Genomic DNA, 17,922 nt, shown 5'->3' with positions numbered 1-17,922 from the left:
GTGGTACATCACATGGCTGTATTGGGCTTTGCAGTCGTGACCTATTGCGATGTGTATGTGTTTGTAGCAAACCTGAGTTCTGTCAAAGGATAAGCCTGCTCCAGGGCTGTCAGCATCAAAATGCAGGATGCTTCTGCACACCTAAAAGTACGTGAATTCTAGCAACCCATATCGTTGGTTCAACTGATATGGACCTTTGTAAGGCTGAACCAATCAGTTTCATGGCAACTGGCTAGTTATGTAGCCATAAAAAACTTACAGATTCATACGCGTAATAGATTTCTTCCTTCAAAGCATTACCTTGTTATCTGAGGAGCTTACACAGTGTCTGGCATGGTGGAGGTGCTCCAGAAATATGTCTTGAATGAATGACTTCTGAGACATCTTAGACTAAGCAATTTAGTTCCTTGAACCATACCTGCTGTGCTGCAAATCTCCTTGGCCAATTCCACAGGGCACTTGAGAACTTTCTTGTTTGTTCTTGTTGTCTCTTGTTTGTCAGTTCCTATTAGGTCCAAAGAAAAGAAGTTAAAATGGTTTTCCAGCAAATATTTAGGGAACAGCTACCATGTTCAAGGCAATGTTGGGGAAATAAAACTCCAAGACAATCTGTGCCCTGCAATAACTTCCAACCTAAAATAGGAGATAAGATACAGACACACAAATACATTCAGAATTACAGATCTCTAACTAATAAATGCATCCATCTATATGCCATAAATATTATATGTATGTCCCAAATATATATATAGTGATATGCCCCAAATATTATATATGGGTCAAAAAATAGGTCACATTTTGTCTAATATTCAGACTAAAATGATTCTAAGCTCTCCCTGGCCAGGAGTGACACCTCTTCCCCAGGATTCCCCACTGCTAAGTATTTCCAAGAAACTCTGTGGTTGCTGGGCTGGGTAGTCTCTACCCGGCCTCCCTACAATCCACCCTCCTCTTTGTCTGTCTTGCTCTGAGCCCCAGAGGATAACCACTTCCTAACCCACTGCCTGCCTCGCTCAGGCTCATTGGCTTCCGGGTGGGTTGGGCCAGTGGGAGGCTCTGAGAGAGAAATAGTGGGATGTTTATTCACCCCTTTTCCTTCCTGCCTGGGAGCTGTTCTTTCACCAGCTGCATTCCTCTCAACCACAAATCCTGCGGGGATCCCGTCTTCTACTGCCCCAGCTCTCACCAGTCTCTGGTACCACCACTGGTCCCTTGCCCCTGCTCATTGGAGGTAGTTACAGCTCCCTGCCGTGGTCAGCATCTGGATGCCTCAACATTCCTGCTGGGTTCTGTTAGCCCTCCACTCCTCTCCATTTAGTCCCTTCCATTGTGACGAGCAATAGAAGAAATTGTATCATTGATAAGCAGACAGTGGCCACGGGAGTTGCTGAGGGCAGGGAGAGAGAAGAGGTGTGATGTGGGGGCATTTTCAGGACTTGGAGTTGTCCTGAATGATATCGCAGGGACAGATGCTGGACGTTATATATCCTGCCATAGCCCACTGAATAAACCAGAAAAGAGTGTAACCTACAATGTCAACTATTATCCATGTGGTGCACCTGTGCTCCAAAATGTATTCACCAAATGCAATGAATGTGCCACATTGATGAAAGAGGTTGTTGATGTGGGAGGAGTGGGGGGTCAGGGTGGGGTGTATGGGAACCTCTTATATTCTTAATGTAAAATTTTTTGTGAGCTATGTATCTTTTTTTAAATAAAAAGACAATTAAATAAAAATTTAAAAATTAGGAAGAAAAAAAAAAAGTCCAGTTGAGTATACCGTCGGCCTCCTGCCAGAAGCCTGACCGACAGAGTTGTTTATAACCATCTTCTCACTTACTATGGCAGCTAGGAGAACAGGGGAGTCCAGGACCCCTGAACTCGAAGGTTCCTTCAGACCCATTTCTAAAACCGCTGACCTCCAGACACTCCCAACTACCAATCTAGTTTTGCTCAAACAAGGCCTTTCTCTCTCACTGAAGTTGAGGTATGGTGTTGTCTAGACGATGAAGAATTCGGTTAGATCATTTTCAATTGCCCAATTTGGAAGTGCTGGTTCTTTAGAAGCAATTGACCTATATTTTAATTCATTTCAATATAGAATGGTAGGTTACGAATGCTCAGAATTGCCTACTCTGTCTTAATCTTTTGTGGAAATAATATCATGAAAGACAGTAAAATGAAGCTGAAATAACCCTTGGTTACTGTGTCTTTGGTACATCATGAATTAAGCAGACTTTGGTCAGTTAGTTTTATATTCCAACCATTTTAAATACCATTATTTTTTCAGGAAAAAATAATGTTCTTCATTCCAAACAACTGCCTTTGTAACTTTGTTATGGGATTTCTCTTGTATCATAATTTCTGGTTTTATATATTCCAAGAAGTGTATTTGTTCTCATAAATGAGGCCTTTATCTTATTTATCGTTTTACTTCTAAAGCTGTACCCATGCCAGCACATCATGGACTATAAGTGCTTATTTTATGAATGAAAAAATGAATAAATGACAATGAACCTTGAAATGTAACCCCTCTGTTACCAAGAACGAGCCAGAAAAGACCACTATCTATTGAGTGGCAGAGAAAAAATGCCCTGGGCCATCTTTTCCTTACTCTGGAGGACATGGCCCCTCACCTCTTTCCAAGCTATTTCCTCCCCATTATTTGTGGGACTCCCCTGAAACTGATGAGCAGTCTGTGAAATTACCCTCAAATTCTGTGGCAAGCTATTCTTCTCCTCCCAGTGGCAAACTAAACTGCCTTTTACCAATATAAGTAAAAGATCTTGGTTCTCAGCACCTCATCCACGTGCATGTGGACCTCAGGGTTGTCCATCCAGCCTTCTAGGGTCTATGTTTCCTGCGGGGAATTAGCAGTCCCTGGACCGCTGAGAAATTATTTCTGTCCACCTTTTGCCTCACTCAGGTTATTTATGAATAGCAAATTGGGGACTTGGAGGTGAACCCAGGAATTTTAAGCCACCAAGCAAAATTTCAAAATGGTCTTCCCTACCCCTTGCAATGCAGAGCTACAATTGCCAGATGACTTCTGATGCTTTCCTGATTTGGGGGTATTTTGCCCAGGTGAGGTAGCTGAGTGGTTAATCCTTGGTGGGCTGGACTGTCTGTTCACAATCATCTGCCCCTCCTTTGGTGCATCCAGTTCAGGAGAAGTGGATACTATCTGCAGGGCAGGCGAAGACACAGAGAAGTCTAAGAATTCTCTGGAGCCATCCCTTTGTAAGTAGAACTATTTTCAGATTTTAGTTCTTAACTTTCTTAACTATGAGGAAGTTATAAAATGTCAGTGGCTTGACAAGCCAGGAGTTTGTTTCTTCTCGGTTAACAGTGCTCTGAAGGTCCTCCTGGTGGCAAGCAGGTCCTTCTAGACTGTGGCTCTTCTTTCCCATAAGGTCACAAAGTCCTCAAGAACCAGCAGGAGACAGGAGAGGAGCACAGAGAGGAGAGCCTGAGGGGCTCCCGCTGGACCTGGCCTGCTCACAGGTCGTGGTGGAGAGCTCACCTAAGTGCGTGGAGACCGGCAAAGGTGGCCCCTGGCTGGGCAGCGGCTTCCCACTGGCAATTATGCACTGGGAAAAACCATAAAATGCATTTCGTTATTTATTGGTTTATGTATTTATTTAGTGAGCATTAGCTGACTCTGCACAGGAAGTGTGAGAATAAGGGGTATAATCCCAGAGAGAATCCTTTTGTCAGCTTAGAGCGAGGGAAGAGGCAGGAGTTAAATCTGAAACCAGGGGTTAGCCTAACAACAGGAATTTATTGGCCCCTGGTTTCAGAGGCTCTAAGGCTTGCTTCCTCCCGGGTTTGGCAGTGCCCTGGCTCACCCATGATCCCTGTGGTTCCTTGGTTTTCCCGCCATACGGCAATGTCTCCTATCTCTTCCGGGTTCCACTGCCTTCTAGTGTCTTCTCCCCATCACTTCGTGTCTCTCTGTCTGAATTTCTTCTGCTTATAAAAGCTCTCCAGTAATCTGTATGAAAGCCCACTTCATTCATTTGGGCCATGACTTAACTAAAAATAACGCCTTCCAAGGGTCCTATTTACAATGGGTTCCCACCCACGAGAAAGGGATTCACATTAAAATCACGCTTTCTCTGTGGTGCCTAACTCAATCAGCCAGTGAATTTCCTTTCGTGTGTCTTGCTCCTCCCTCTCCTGGTCACAGTTGAATTGAATAAGGTAAGAAACTAACCTAAGCTAGGCCAGTCAGTTACACTCTCCCAGGAACTAGGAATTGGGATTCAAAGATATTTAGCCAGTCTACGTTAAGTACTTAAGCTCCAAGGTGAGGTACACCTGGGGGCGGGGGTGGGGGATTTCTTCAAGGCCAGAAACTAAAAAGCCTGCAGTGTTCTTTAGGACTGTGCAGACCTTGCTAGTGGGGTAGGAAGAGATTTACACCCTAATCCCCAACCTGTAAACGTTATACCACATGACAAAGGAACTTTGCAGATGGGCTTAAATTAAGGATCTTGAGGTGGGGAGATTATCCTGGGTTATCTGTGTAGATCCAACATTATTACAAAGTCTTGATAAGAGGGAGACAAGAAGATCAAAGAAGAAGGGACAATGGAAGCAGAGGCTGAAGTGAGACACTTAGAAAACCGAGGAAGGAGCCAGGAGACAAGGAACTCCCGCAGCCTCTAGAAATGCGAAGAAAAGGAAACAGAGTCTTCTCTAGAGCCTCCAGAAGAGCCCAGTCCTGCAGACACCTTGATTTTAGTCCTTCAAGACTCGTTTTAGAGTTTTGACCTCCAGAAATGTCAGAGAATAAATGTGTGTTGTTTTAAGCCACGAAGTTTGCGGTCATCTGTTTCAGCAACAGTAAGAAAAGAATACGACTAGTCGGTATCACAGAGCAGCTTTCCAACAACTCCTCAAATTCCATTTTGGAACATACTCAGCATGGGTGTGGGGAAATAAGAGTCTATTCTTCCTGGCATTTAATAGAGGAAGGAGAGGAAGCTACCTTACCAAATGAGTCTCTCAAAAACAGATTGAAGAAAGTGGCCATGGTAGCTGCTGAGGGTAGGGAGAGGGGAGAAGAGATACGACATGGGGGCATTTTCAGGACTTGGAGTTGTCCTCGGTGGTGCTGCAGGGACAGATCTGGACATTGCATGTCCTGCCATGGCCCACTGGGTGGACTGGGGGAGAGTGTAAACTACAATGTAAACCACTATCCATGTGGTGCAGCAGTGCTCCAAAATGTATTCAAAATGCCAAGAATGTCCCACGATGATGAAAGAGGTTGTTGATGTGAAAGGAGTGGGGTGAGGGGGGTGGGGGTATATGGGGACCTCATATTTTTTTAATATAACATTTAAAAAAATAATGAAGAGAGAGAAAAACAAAAACAAAAACAGGTTGGGTGCAAGGGTGAAGGAGTACAGAGAACGTGCCTCTTGCAATTCCAAAAACACCAGGTTAGGAAGAGAAGTGGGTCCCATTCAGCCTGCTCCTTTTTCAAAGACAAGAGGGTTAAGAGATAGACAACATCTCTTTTTTTTTTTGTAATGCCTATGGGACTTTTATTTATTTATTTATTTTGACTTGACACAATCTAATTTTTTTCTTTGCGCATGGAATGTCTATTTTTTCCTTTTTTCTTTAAGATACATAGATCACAAAAAAAGTTACATTAAAAAAATATAAGAGGTTTCCATATACTCTACACCCCACCCCCACCCCACATCAGCAACCTCTTTCATCACTGTGGCACATTCATGGCATTTGGTGACTACATTTTGGAGCACTGCTGGACCGCATGGATTATAGTTTACATTGTAGTTTACCCTCTCCCCCAGTCCATTTGGTGGGTTATGGCAGGTTATATAATGTCCAGCATCTGTCCCTGCATCGTAACCAGGCATTTCAACCATCTAGAATACATAAAGCTCTCCCGAAACTGCTGGGTCATTTCCACTACCTCTTCCCATACCTTGACATGGAAACAGCCTCCAGGTAATCAGCTGTAGCACTGACATTTGCCATTCTTCTCTCAGAGATCACAGTCCTGCACTCCCTACTGTCTGATGTCTGAAAACAGCCATTTCATCTACTCTGCCTGGTTTCCCAGCTGTCAACAGAAGGGCAAATTCCATTTTGGTCACTCTACACCTCCTGCTCCTCTCCAAGATGATAGCTGGGGACACTGATGTCTTTCTAGTTGAAGAAGAAAAGCTGAGTCTGTGACTCAAGTGACCCTGGATTCTCACTGGACTCTGGGCTGCTTCCAGAATAGCAAACAGAAGCTCAGTGGGTCCTGGCTCGTCTGCTGGAAGGAAAACAGGTTCTCAGGGGCAATGACAATCACTTCTTGGATTGGGCTCCTCGTCAGTTCTCACTGGTCCAGAAGCCCCTGTGTTCTGGCCAGGAGTCCCATTCTTTCCCCAGCCTGAGCCATCTGCCCCACAGCCCTCGAGGACAGGGCCACTACACAGAGGCCCACGCTGGCAAGCTGGTCCGACCGTACCCGTCACTTCTTGGGCATCCTTCCAGCACTCTGGAGAGCCTTTATTCAGTCCACAACATGGGAGCCCCCATGGAGCTCAACTTTTTCTGCCTACCCACTTGAAGCCACTAAGTTTAGTTTGACATCAGCCTCAGTTTTTTATGGGGACAACCAGTGAGTAATGTCACCTTCCACAGTCCCAATAGGGAAGTGAATCATTCTGCCCTGTGATCAGCATTTTCCTTAACCTACCTAACAGACTCCCAGCCTGAGACTGGAGCCTGGAACGGCCTGATGAGAACAGAAATTGAGCACCTCTTTCTTCTACCTCTGAAGCCCTTGTTTTCTCAGAATTCCTAGGGAAGCTAAAAGAGATGGAATTTTGAGACTCTTCTTCCTCAGTGGCATATGCTTCTACTACATGCCCAAGCATAAAGTAAAACTGATCCACCAGATCTGGCTCTTGTTATGTAAAGGAGACCAATGAAAATTTTTTTAAATGCTTTTCCCTATCAGTATAGCCTGGCCTTTTAGCCTATGGAGTCACATATCAGGAATCAAATGTTAGCTCTTTCTTGCTGCATTCCAGCAAAAACATTTTAATTATTCCCTTACTCTCTCCATTCCCAGCCAAAGGCAAATTCAAAAGAAAAACTGCATTTGTATATTTCAAAATATTATTTATATATATTTCTAAAGCTTTTAAACTTGTTTAGTTTTATCTCTTAGCATTCTGATAGATTTTCTTTTTTTTTAAGATTTATTTTTAATTTTATTTCTCTTCCCTTCTCCCCTCCCAGTTATCTGCTGTCTGTGTCCATTCGCTGTGTGTTCTTCTGTGTCCGCTTGCATTCTTGTCAGCAGCACCAGGAATCTGTGTCTCTCTTTGTTGTGTCATCTTGCTGCATCACCTCCCCATGTGTGCAGCACCACTCCTGGGCAGACTATGCTTTTTTTTACGTGGGATGGTTCCTTGTGGGGTGAACTCTTTGCAGGGCGTGCTCTTTGCACATAGAGCTCCCCTACGCGGGGGATACCCCTGCGTGGCACGGCACTCCTTGCACACATCAGCACTGCGAATGGGCCAGCTCACCACACAGGTTAGGAGGTCCTGGGTTGAACCTCCTACATGATAGGCGGATGCTCTATCAGTTGAGCCAAATCCACTTCCCTGATAGATTTTCTTTTAAAGTTTTTAGAATCTTGTCTTTCTGTGAAGGTGTTTTTTCCTTCATATATTGACTTAATTTATATGCTTCTCTTCTCTCATTAAATTATGTTTTCCATTTTGTAGAGTTCCTTGCCTTTACCTTTAACATTTTTATTACAATTTGTCAGTTGTAATTTGTAAAGTATAGATCATACAATAAGTTTGGGTAAGTCAAGGTGAAATAAAGTTAAATAGGTTTCTTATTGTAGTTCTTATAAACTCTAATATGTTAATGATTTTTAGGCTTCAAAAGTAGAATACAAGGTATTCCAAATTTATTTGACCACAGAATCCCTTTCTGATGAACTTTTAGTCAGACAGTTATTCTAGAAAAACTGGGAAATGCACTAGTAGTTATCTGATATTTACAATTTTTGCCCCTATGTTTATGTAAATATCAACAAATAAGTATCTATTCTTATCTGTGCTAAATATTCTGTTTCCACTTCAAGTCCATTTCCTGTCCTCCCCGCTGCCTGGTGGCTCAGAAGGGCTTCTTTACCCTTGGGCTCTCAGTTGGGTTCAGTCAATGGAGGGCACTAGCAGGAGATGGGAGGACACATCCTCGGCTCCCTTCCTGCAGGACCACGGGCTGGCAGTGCTGCCTCCTCCTCTTGAGGGCAGCAGGTCATCATGGCAGCCTCTTCTACACTTACTGCTGCAGCTAGACCTCTAAGGAAGTTCCAGACACCTCGTCTTTCCCTAACCTTTTTTTTTTTTTTTGGCACTCACTTATTTTTTTATTTTTAAAGAAACCTTAGATTACATAACTGTTACATAAAAAATATAGGGATTCCCATATGTACCATCCCTCCCCCTCCCATACTTTCCCATATTAATAACATCCTTTATTAGTGTGGTGCATTTGTAACAATTGATGGACACATATTGAAGCATTGCTACTAACTGTGGACTATAGTTTACATTATAGTTTACACTCTGTCCTACAGTTTTGTAGGTTTTGACAAAATATGTAATGGCCTGTATCCATCATTGCAATGTCATGCAGGACAATTTCAATGTCCCAAAAATGCCCCCTATTATAACTATTTTCCTTCTCTCTTCTCTCAGAACCTCCGGTGGCCACTGCCTAAATATCAAGGATAAGAGTTCTTCCATTGCTAGAATAATATTAAGTCTATAATAGAATAATAATAAGTCTACTTTAGTCCACTGTTAATTCCTCAGTCTTGAGGATTTGGGGATGGTGATGCCTACTCTGTTTCTAATTGGAGGGGACTTAGATCCCATGGGGCAGATGGATGGAACTGTCTTGCTTGTAGTTGCAGACACTCTCTGTTCCTTGGGATGGGCATTGTCCATCATCATCATCTTGTTGGTTGTCCTGGGTGAGTCTAATGAACTGGAAAGTGGGTGTTGCAACTCTGCTGAGATTCAGGTCTCATCTGGCATGTGAAAGGACCAAAGATTTAAGTCTCTGGGACATATATTTAACAAGTATAGTGCAAATTATAGTTTTAAATAACAGGGACAGAAGAGCCACGTGTAAGGAAATTATAAATGAGTCTAATTCTGTTATACTGGGGAGCATAAATTCCAGAGTAAGGCCCACTGACAGGGTGCCAAATTCCTGAGTTTGTCTGCCATGCTTATAGTGTCTGAATGTCTCTAGAGTCCTCAGGAGCCCTGCCTTTGAGATACGCTTCACTGTGACAGTGAGATCCTGCTGAGACCTGCATAAGCACAACCTCTGGAATGAACTCCCAACTCACTTTGAAATCTCTTATCCACAGAAACTCATTTATATTTAATATTTTCCCCTCTTGGTCAAGGTCTTTTTCTGGATGCATTGCTAGTTGGCTTTTGGTAATAATCCCTCAGTGCCAGGGAGGCTTATCCCTGGGAATCATGTCCCATGCTGGGGGGATGATAGTGAGTTTATATGCTGATTATGACTTAAAGAGAGCTGCATTTGAGCAACAAAGAGGCTCTCGAGAGGTAACTCTTAGGCAATATATAATACTAGGCTAAGTTTCAATTTCACAAGAAAATGTTCTTAAGTACAATCATCAATATCAAGGGCCTGGCATAATGGTCTTTCCTCCTTCACTAGGCACTGCCCTTGTACTCAGGGAATTCTTGACATTCTATTAGAAAATGTAGCAGGGCTCCCCATGATAGGAATTCAATATTCTTTCAGCTGTTGTGTGGGTCTCCGCCCACCGAGACAATGCTCCTTGAACACTTGAACATATTCATGTATCTTAGAGGCATGCCCCAGGTGTACCCCTCCCCACACATCCCCCATCACTGATATCCTGCACCAGTGATCCTCCCCTGCCACTGTTGTGACCCTTCTGTGATCCAAAACCTCTCTAAGAATGAAGCCGAAAAAGCAGCCAAATATAATTAATATGAAAATGAAATAAGTTTTTAAAAACCAAATAAAATACAAAAAATTTAATTGAAATAATATTAAAAAATTTTTAGATGTTGTCTTTCATCACTGTAAGATCTGTTGCCTTGTATGTACAGTGAAGACTTCTTCTATATATTCCTCCACTCTTATTTTTTTCATTTTATCTTCAAAAAAGCTTTAGGTTACAGAAAAGTCACATAGAAAATATAGGGGATTCCCATATACCCCATGCCCTCCTCCTTTTTCATTCTCCCCTAATAATAACATTTTACATGCAGATGGTACATTTGTGACAATCAAAGTACATATATTGAAACATTACCACCAACTGTGGTCAATGGTCTACATTATGGTTTATACTTTGGACCTTACACTTTTACAGGGTTTTTGACAAATTTAAAATGGCCTGTACCCATCATTGCAAGATAATTCTAATGCCCTAAATATGTCCTATGTTCCATTATTCTTCCCTCCCCCACCTCCCTTTGGAACCTATGGAATCACTAAGTTTCAATTTTTGAAGAGTAAGATTCAAAGTTACTTGCAATAATATTGAGGGCTTGACATATTGCTCTGTTTTCTCTTTTCAGGCACTGCCTATGTTCTTGAAGGATTCTTGTCCCTTAATTGAGAACATAGCAGGAGTCCCCAGGATGGGCGTTTAATATTTTCTTGTTTATTATGTGGGTCTCCACCCACTGAGGTAACACACTATGATAGGATGAACACTTACATATTCCATAGAAGCATGCCCTGGGTGCGTCCTATCCCATATATCCCCCCACATCCACCCTATACCAGTAACCCTCCCCTGCCATATTTGTCAAAAGAACATTCAAAACATTGTAGTTTAACCACAGACCTGCAAACCCCGAGTTCAACTTCTCCTTCTTCCAACCCTCCCCCGAATTCCATGGAAGTTCAACCCAACCCTCCACCCTTCTTCCCTCACAGACCAGCACCACCGAACCCAATCACATCACTGCACCATGGTCACATCCATCCACTGCCCAATCACACCCTTCCACCTCATCATAGATTTTGCCCATATATGGGCATCAGCTCACCACCCTCTATTTCCTTTCTGTTTCCTATAAACCTGCCTTCCAGGCTCTAGCTCTGTGAGCCTGCTTAATTTGCTCAACAGCTACCTACTATTGCTACCTCCAGGGCATTTCACCATCCTTTGCTGGTTAGATGTATCCTGTACAAACCTCAAAGTCTTCATTGAACTCCCCTTGAATACACCAGTTGAGTGTATCAGTTTCCTGTCAATACCCTCATTGACAAAATGCCCACTATGTAAAATATTCTCTTCCCTCTTTCTCCTCCACAGCCATTTTTCTTAGTTAATATGGAATTTTAGATTCAATTTTATAATTTAAAATTATTATCATTTATTTTACATTGTGTAGCATCTTTTAGGAAATGTTAGTGAAATTTGCATCCCATTTATTTATACCTATAAATATTATTTACAATACCTTTGGTTTAAATGGTTTTAAGGTTCACTTTTAGTACCAGGACTTTTCCATTCTTGAATGCTTTGCTTTGGTTAATCTCTCAGTTACCTAGATTAGTTGTCAAAAAGAACGCATGAGTTGTGTATTTTCTAAGTCATTACATAGCTTAAAATATCTTTCTGTTCCTTTCTCATAGCAATGGTTTGGCTTGGTACAGAATTCATGAGTCACTGTCTTCTCAAAATCCTCTAGATATTGTTTCCAATAGCTACTATATTTTAAGATTGTGAAGAAGTAGTCTGAGGCCAACCCAATTTTGGGGGGGAGCCCAATATAGCCAACCTCCTTCCAGTTGCTGACAGCCAACTTTTCAAGAAGTTGTACTTCAGAGAATCTGTCTCTCTGTCTCTGTTTCTGTCTCTGTCTCCATCTCCCTCCCCCTCTCCCTCCCTCCCCCTCTGTCTCAAATAACCACTTTGTTACACTCAGTCATCTGTTCCAGGTCCCAGGTATCCAGACACACCTGACACACCTGCCCTTTATAAAGCTGCCACCTGTATGTCTTCTCTCTGTTTTGTTTAGTAATTCCTGACCTTAAATTCCAGAAACCTGTAGCAGTGAAAAGGACCCCAAGAGAAATATTCCACATGATGTCCCCCCTTGCTTTTACCCCTCCAAATCTGAGGATGCATTAATCAGGGTTCTTTTGGTCATAATTCATAAAACCCAACTCATTTATGTTAATCGGCTCATATGACTGAAAACTTCAGGGACACGGATCAAGGTCAAACAATACCATCAGAACTCAATCTATGTTGACACTCAGCTCAACTCTCCACCAAGGTGGCTTCATTCCCAGGCAAGCTCCATCACTGTGGGGGCAAAATGACCACCCTTGTTTTGGAATTTTATCCTACCTGTATAGCAATCCATCAGAAAGAAAGCTTCTTCTTTCTAATCATTCCAGCACAAAACCCTCAGATTGCATTTCATGGACACAACTTAGGTCGTGTCCATGCTTGATGGCAAAGGAGATAAAATATGCTGCTTGGCCTGCCTGTCTCATGAGGTACGTTTCAACCCTTTTCGATCAACAGGAACTGAGGATGGTGGTAGGGTTGTTTCCATAACGTAAAATCCAAGGACCTATAGCTAAGAGGAGATGAATAAATGCTAGGTATCTGTAGCAGTTTGGCATTGTTTATGAATTCCAAAATTAGATATTGGATTATGTTTGTAAGCTGCCCTGTTCCTCTGGATGTGTTCCCACTTGATTGTATTGAATTCAGAGGTTTCACTTTTACTTGATTAAATTATGATTAGGGCTTGGTCAATAGACCGAGGGGGCAGGGACTCACAGAGAAAATGACATGGTAGAAGAGAGAGTTTGGAGTTTTTGATGCTGGAGCCTGGGAAGTAAATATACAGAGAAGCAGACACATGAGGAAAGAGAGAAGGCTCCATTAGACACGGCAATGGCCCCAGGAGGAGAGATGAGCCATTTGTCTGATAGTTTACAGCTGGCCTTGTGGGGAGAGCAGAGCAGCTGAGCCTAGGGAGAAATGAGCCCTCGGGGAGAGAGACAAGCCTTAGGCTAACTTACAGCTGTGAAAGGAAAGAGCTGGGACCACGGAGCCTTAGAAGGAAGAAGGCGGCTGAACCCTCGCAGAAATGGCCTGCCATCTTGCTCCAACATGTGGCAACAGACTTTGGTGAGGGAAGTAACTTACCCTATATGGCCTTGTGACTGTGAGCTTCTACCCCAAATAAATACCCTTTATAAAATCCAACAGGTTTCTGATACTTTGCATCAGCACCCCTTTGGCTGACTAAGACAGTATCCATACACCAACCATACCCACTACAGGGAGTGTGCATGGAATCTGAGATACCTCATATTCACTGCCCAAAAGGCCATGCTGCTTTGGGGGAAAATTGGCCATTGTCTCCTTTTCACCTGAGCCCTTTGTGCTGTATCTAGCAGAAACTTACTAATATTTCAGAAATTTGGGAAGCACCCTTCCTTGCTCTCAGGGCTAATTTGCCCCTCTCCAGTGGACCCATGGGTCTCCCTGCACTCATCTGCTCTTCAGTGGCATGCACCCATCCTCAACGGCTGCTAATGTGCACAGTGTGGCCTCACAGGGAGTTTCTCTCAGTGGCAAGAAATTGCCCTTCCCAAGCTGACACCCTCTCCCAGGGTATGGCTCATAACCAATGATTAGCTGATGTAGGGAGACAAGGACCCAAAGCTTTACTTTAACTGAGGCAACTTTGGAAGGCCACCTCAGCTCCAGAGCTCCATGTAGGATGGGCTGAGGCTGGTTACAGCCTCCATTTAGGCTAGCTCCTCATTTTCTTGCAAGTGTATCCACTGAAACCACTTCCTAGTAAATCTCAGGCACTCAACTCCTCTGTCAGAGTCTGTATCCAGGGAACCCAATATTTTTATTTGAAAATAATTTCAAATTGATAAAATGTTGAAAAAATAAAAATAATACCCTCCCAAAAAAACCCTGAAATACCTTTATTTTTAAGATTTATTTATTTATCTCCCCCATCCCCTGTTGTTTTGCACTCGCTATCTGCACTCTGTGTCCATTTGCTGTGTGTTCTTCTGTGTCTGCTTGTCTTCTCTTTAGGCAGCACTGGGAACTGATCCTGGAATCTTCTGTAGTGGGAGAGAGATGCTCAATCTCTTGCTCCACCTCAGCTCCCTGGTCTGCTGCATCTCTTATTGTCTCTCCTCTGTGTCTCTTTTTGTTGTGCCAGCTTTCCACTTGGGCCAGCTCTCCTCTTGGGCCAGCTCGCCACACAGGCCAGTTTGCCTTCACCAAGAGGCCCCGGGAATCAAACCCTGGACTTCCCATATGGTAGATGGGAGTTCAATTGCTTGAGCCACAGCTGCTTCCCCCCAAATACCTTTGGGTTCAACTATTGTTAACATTTTACCCCATTTGTGCTTACTTGCTTACTTACTTTTCTTCCTCCTTATGCATATTTTCCCCTAAATACATTGGTGCATATTTCCTAAAAATGGGGGTACTCTCTTACATAGCTTCAGTGCAGTTATCAACTATACACATTTACACTGATAGAATAATTTTATGTAATCTGCCAGGCATGATCCAAAGTTTTACATTCCTTAAAGCAATAATCTTCTTTATCAAATTTTCCCTTCCAGTACAAGATCCAATGTAAGGTCAGGAATTGCATTTAGTTGGCATGTCTACTTAGTCTCCTTTGATCTGGAACATTCCAACAGGCTTTCTTTGCCTTTTATGGCATTGACATTTGTAAAGAGTACAACCTCTACCCTTGTTAAAAATAACATTCCTCATCTTGGTTTACCTATTTCCTTGTGACTCTTAATAGATTCAAGTTATGGGTTCTAGGCTGGAATACTGCACAGGTGATGTTGTGTCCTCAGAGTGTTGCATTTGGAGGCATATAACAACCACCTGTCCCTCACTGGCGATGTTAATTTTGATCATCTGATAGACGAGTTGCTCTGTTTCTCCACTGTATAATTACTGATTTTTTTTCTCTCTTGCAACTAAAAAGCAGTCTCTAGGGAGACGCTTTAAGACCATGTAAATACCCTGCTTTTCGTCAAAATTTCCCACAATAGTTCACCTTCACTAGTGATTCTTGGCTGATTCAATCTTCACCATGGTGGCTGCAAAATAATCATTTTCCAACTTTTACCAGTTGGACTCTGGCACTCAACTGTAAGCAAAAGTCCTCTCCTCTCCCTGACTTCTTCATTTGTTTATTCGTCAGCAACAAAGACATGCGATTTCCTATTTTTTTCAATAGTTCAACATTCTTTACTAGTACTTAAATATTTTAGTGTTCACGTTTTCCCAGATCTTGCCAGTGGGAGCCCCTTCAATCTGAGACACATTCTTTTGAGATTCAAATATTCATTTCCAACAGGATTAAGACACAGCCAGAGCCTCTGCTAAAATCACCAGCCTGTCCTACAAGCTGCCTTCATTTTCTCATTGTACATTTCCCTGTAGCCAGATCAGGCACCACACATCAATCTCCTGGGAGAGGTTTTTTCTAAATTTCCTCAAACATTCCCTGCTGACGTGTCCTTTTATCTACTGATTGCTTACAAGTGTCTGTATAGACTCATATGTGTCTACATTGGAGAAATCTGTAATCATGACTTTTTTTTAAACTCAGGTCACTATAAATCAAGGTCTGACATATATCGTACATAAATTCAAATGCGCTTATCGAGAAGTCCACCAAAATATATGAAAGTCACAGCTGCACAGTGTAGCGAGTTGTGTGTACATTTATATTTGCATGTATGTGTCCACATTGTTGAAAACCATTCAGGGAAACATGCTGTCCCTTGAAAAAGCCACAGTGTAGGTGGCCTTGGGGTGCCTTTGGTTCTCAAGACCGGGCCAGGTGGGGGCTTTTGAGTGTTTGGTACTGGGATGAGTGAAGCCTAGCAGAACATGGATGAGAGAAGGAAGCTGGCACGAATTAGAGCTGGGGCCCAGCCCAAGTCAGAGGCTCGGTGTCAGGGGCAAGGCAGAAGGCCCTGGCTTCCAGCGCAGCGAGGACAAGGTGTGGAGGTGGCCCGGTCCCCTGGCGGCTCCCTGGGCACCGTAGCTTGGCGAGGCAAACTGAGGCTGATCTTCAGAACGCTATTCTGTTTCTTTGCTCTGTCTGGAATGCCCAGGGTACTGAAAAGCTCTCGGCCCCCTTGTGTTCCCGCTCCTCCTCGCCCCGACTAAGTAACCATTCATGTCCTCCTAAGCGCTTTTGTGCTTTCTGCGTTGAAAGGGACAATCTTTCCTAGGTGTTCATATGTTTAGAGAGGTCTGAGAGTAAGGACTCGGGGATGTAGCATCAGCCCCAAATAAACTAATGGCATTGCCCTTGTCACCTCGTCATGAGCGTGGCTGCTGAGAGTGGCCCCTCAGGTCTCCCGGCCTGAGTGGGCAGCAGCCCAGAAGCTCATTTCTTAACCCTCTCCCGCCATTCAGCTGAGACACCCCGCAGTCAGCCACAGCACCCAGAGTCCCACGGCTCCCCCTTCCCAAGGAGGCTGCCACATGTCAGGCGAGCTGCCGTTCTCTGTCACACATTTTGCATAATCAGTTTCTATTCTGTTGTGTTCTCTCACACATGGTGCTCTGAGACTATTCTGGAAAAGAGATGATGTTTTTCCGTTCGGATTAGTAGCATGGTTTTACGTTGTGCTCAGGCTGTTTGGTAAATGAAGTCGGTTACTCATCTCTCTGTCAGATGAAGAGAAAGACACATAGATGGGTGTAACCTGCTTTTAGAGCCAGAGACTACCCTTTTGCCTCCCTCATCCTGAGAATAGCCACATTCTGTATCACTGCCCTGAGAGTTGATATTTGCATTCAGATTTCCAGCTTAAAGAATCCACTGCACGGATTTCTGCAATAGCTTCTAAAAGTCTCCCTTCCTTTTAATATGTTCTGCATTCTACCAGCTATGCCCTGATCAAACTTCTGACAGCACCACTTGCTTCTTGATGGACAGAGTCAGCTTTATCATGGGGCCGGCTGCCCAATCTAGGACAGTCATGCCTTCTTTGATGCTCAACTTCCTGAAAAGAAACAAGGGGATGATAACACTGCCTCGACTGTACCTGAAGGGCTTTGTAATTTAGAAACTCTTGACAGGTATCCATTATAGCTCAAACCCTTTCTGTGGCTGCTCGCTACCTAAAACTCAACCTCAACCCTAGCATTTCAATAACTCTAAGACAAAAGTCAACCCCTTCACAATTTTGTTCTATTACTCCCCTACATGAACCTTCTTCTCCAGCTGGACCTGTGTACCCCTAGTCTCCAAGGGCTTGGCTGTGTAATACCAAGGTCCAGAATGAGAAAATGTGGCAGCAGAGCTAGATGAGTTCACAAAACATAAATTTAGATAAAAATTTTAAACATAGTTTTTTTTTCACCCAAATCTTCCTTATATTGGAAGAAATAATCAGGATTTTATTCTGGCTATGATACTGACCAGTTGTGTGGCTGTAGAAAGCTCCCTTGACTCTCTAAGATTTCCTTTCTTTCCTTGTTAAAAAGTTTGAACCTAACTAGACTGTTCAGGGGAAGTTAGGGAGGCGATGTATGTAAAAAAGTTTCAAAATGTGAAAGGACTATAGAAAGGTTAGTTTGCCATCCTCAGGTCATTGTGAGCGATCCTGAATCCATGTGTTTGAAAGACACCTGCAGAGCAGTTCTTTTGACCAACATATCCTTGTGTAACCCATGTGGTGGTAATTCCATTATTCTCTCAATAGGTCTCTCCTTGGATTTCATAAGCAGTGATCTTCTACGGGCAGAGGAGAAGCAGTTAAATACTCTAAAAATACCTCCTTCACTAA

At 43.1% G+C, this 17,922-nt stretch overlaps 1 long non-coding RNA gene across 1 annotated transcript in view; it reads right to left on the bottom strand.

Annotated features, from left to right (window-relative positions):
* Window positions 1–424: 424 nt before the first annotated feature.
* Window positions 425–17,922, bottom strand: part of LOC131275332 (uncharacterized) — a 40,470-nt gene continuing 22,972 nt past the window's right edge. Inside the window, exon 5 of the long non-coding RNA XR_009182765.2 lies at window positions 425–505. This is a non-coding gene — a long non-coding RNA (uncharacterized lncRNA). The remainder of the gene's footprint in view (window positions 506–17,922) is intronic.

Source organism: Dasypus novemcinctus, chromosome 22 (assembly GCF_030445035.2).
Source record: "Dasypus novemcinctus isolate mDasNov1 chromosome 22, mDasNov1.1.hap2, whole genome shotgun sequence".
Lineage (NCBI taxonomy): Eukaryota > Metazoa > Chordata > Mammalia > Cingulata > Dasypodidae > Dasypus > Dasypus novemcinctus.
The sequence above is the reverse complement of the archived record's forward strand: the minus strand, read 5'-3'. Positions and strand labels throughout refer to the sequence as shown.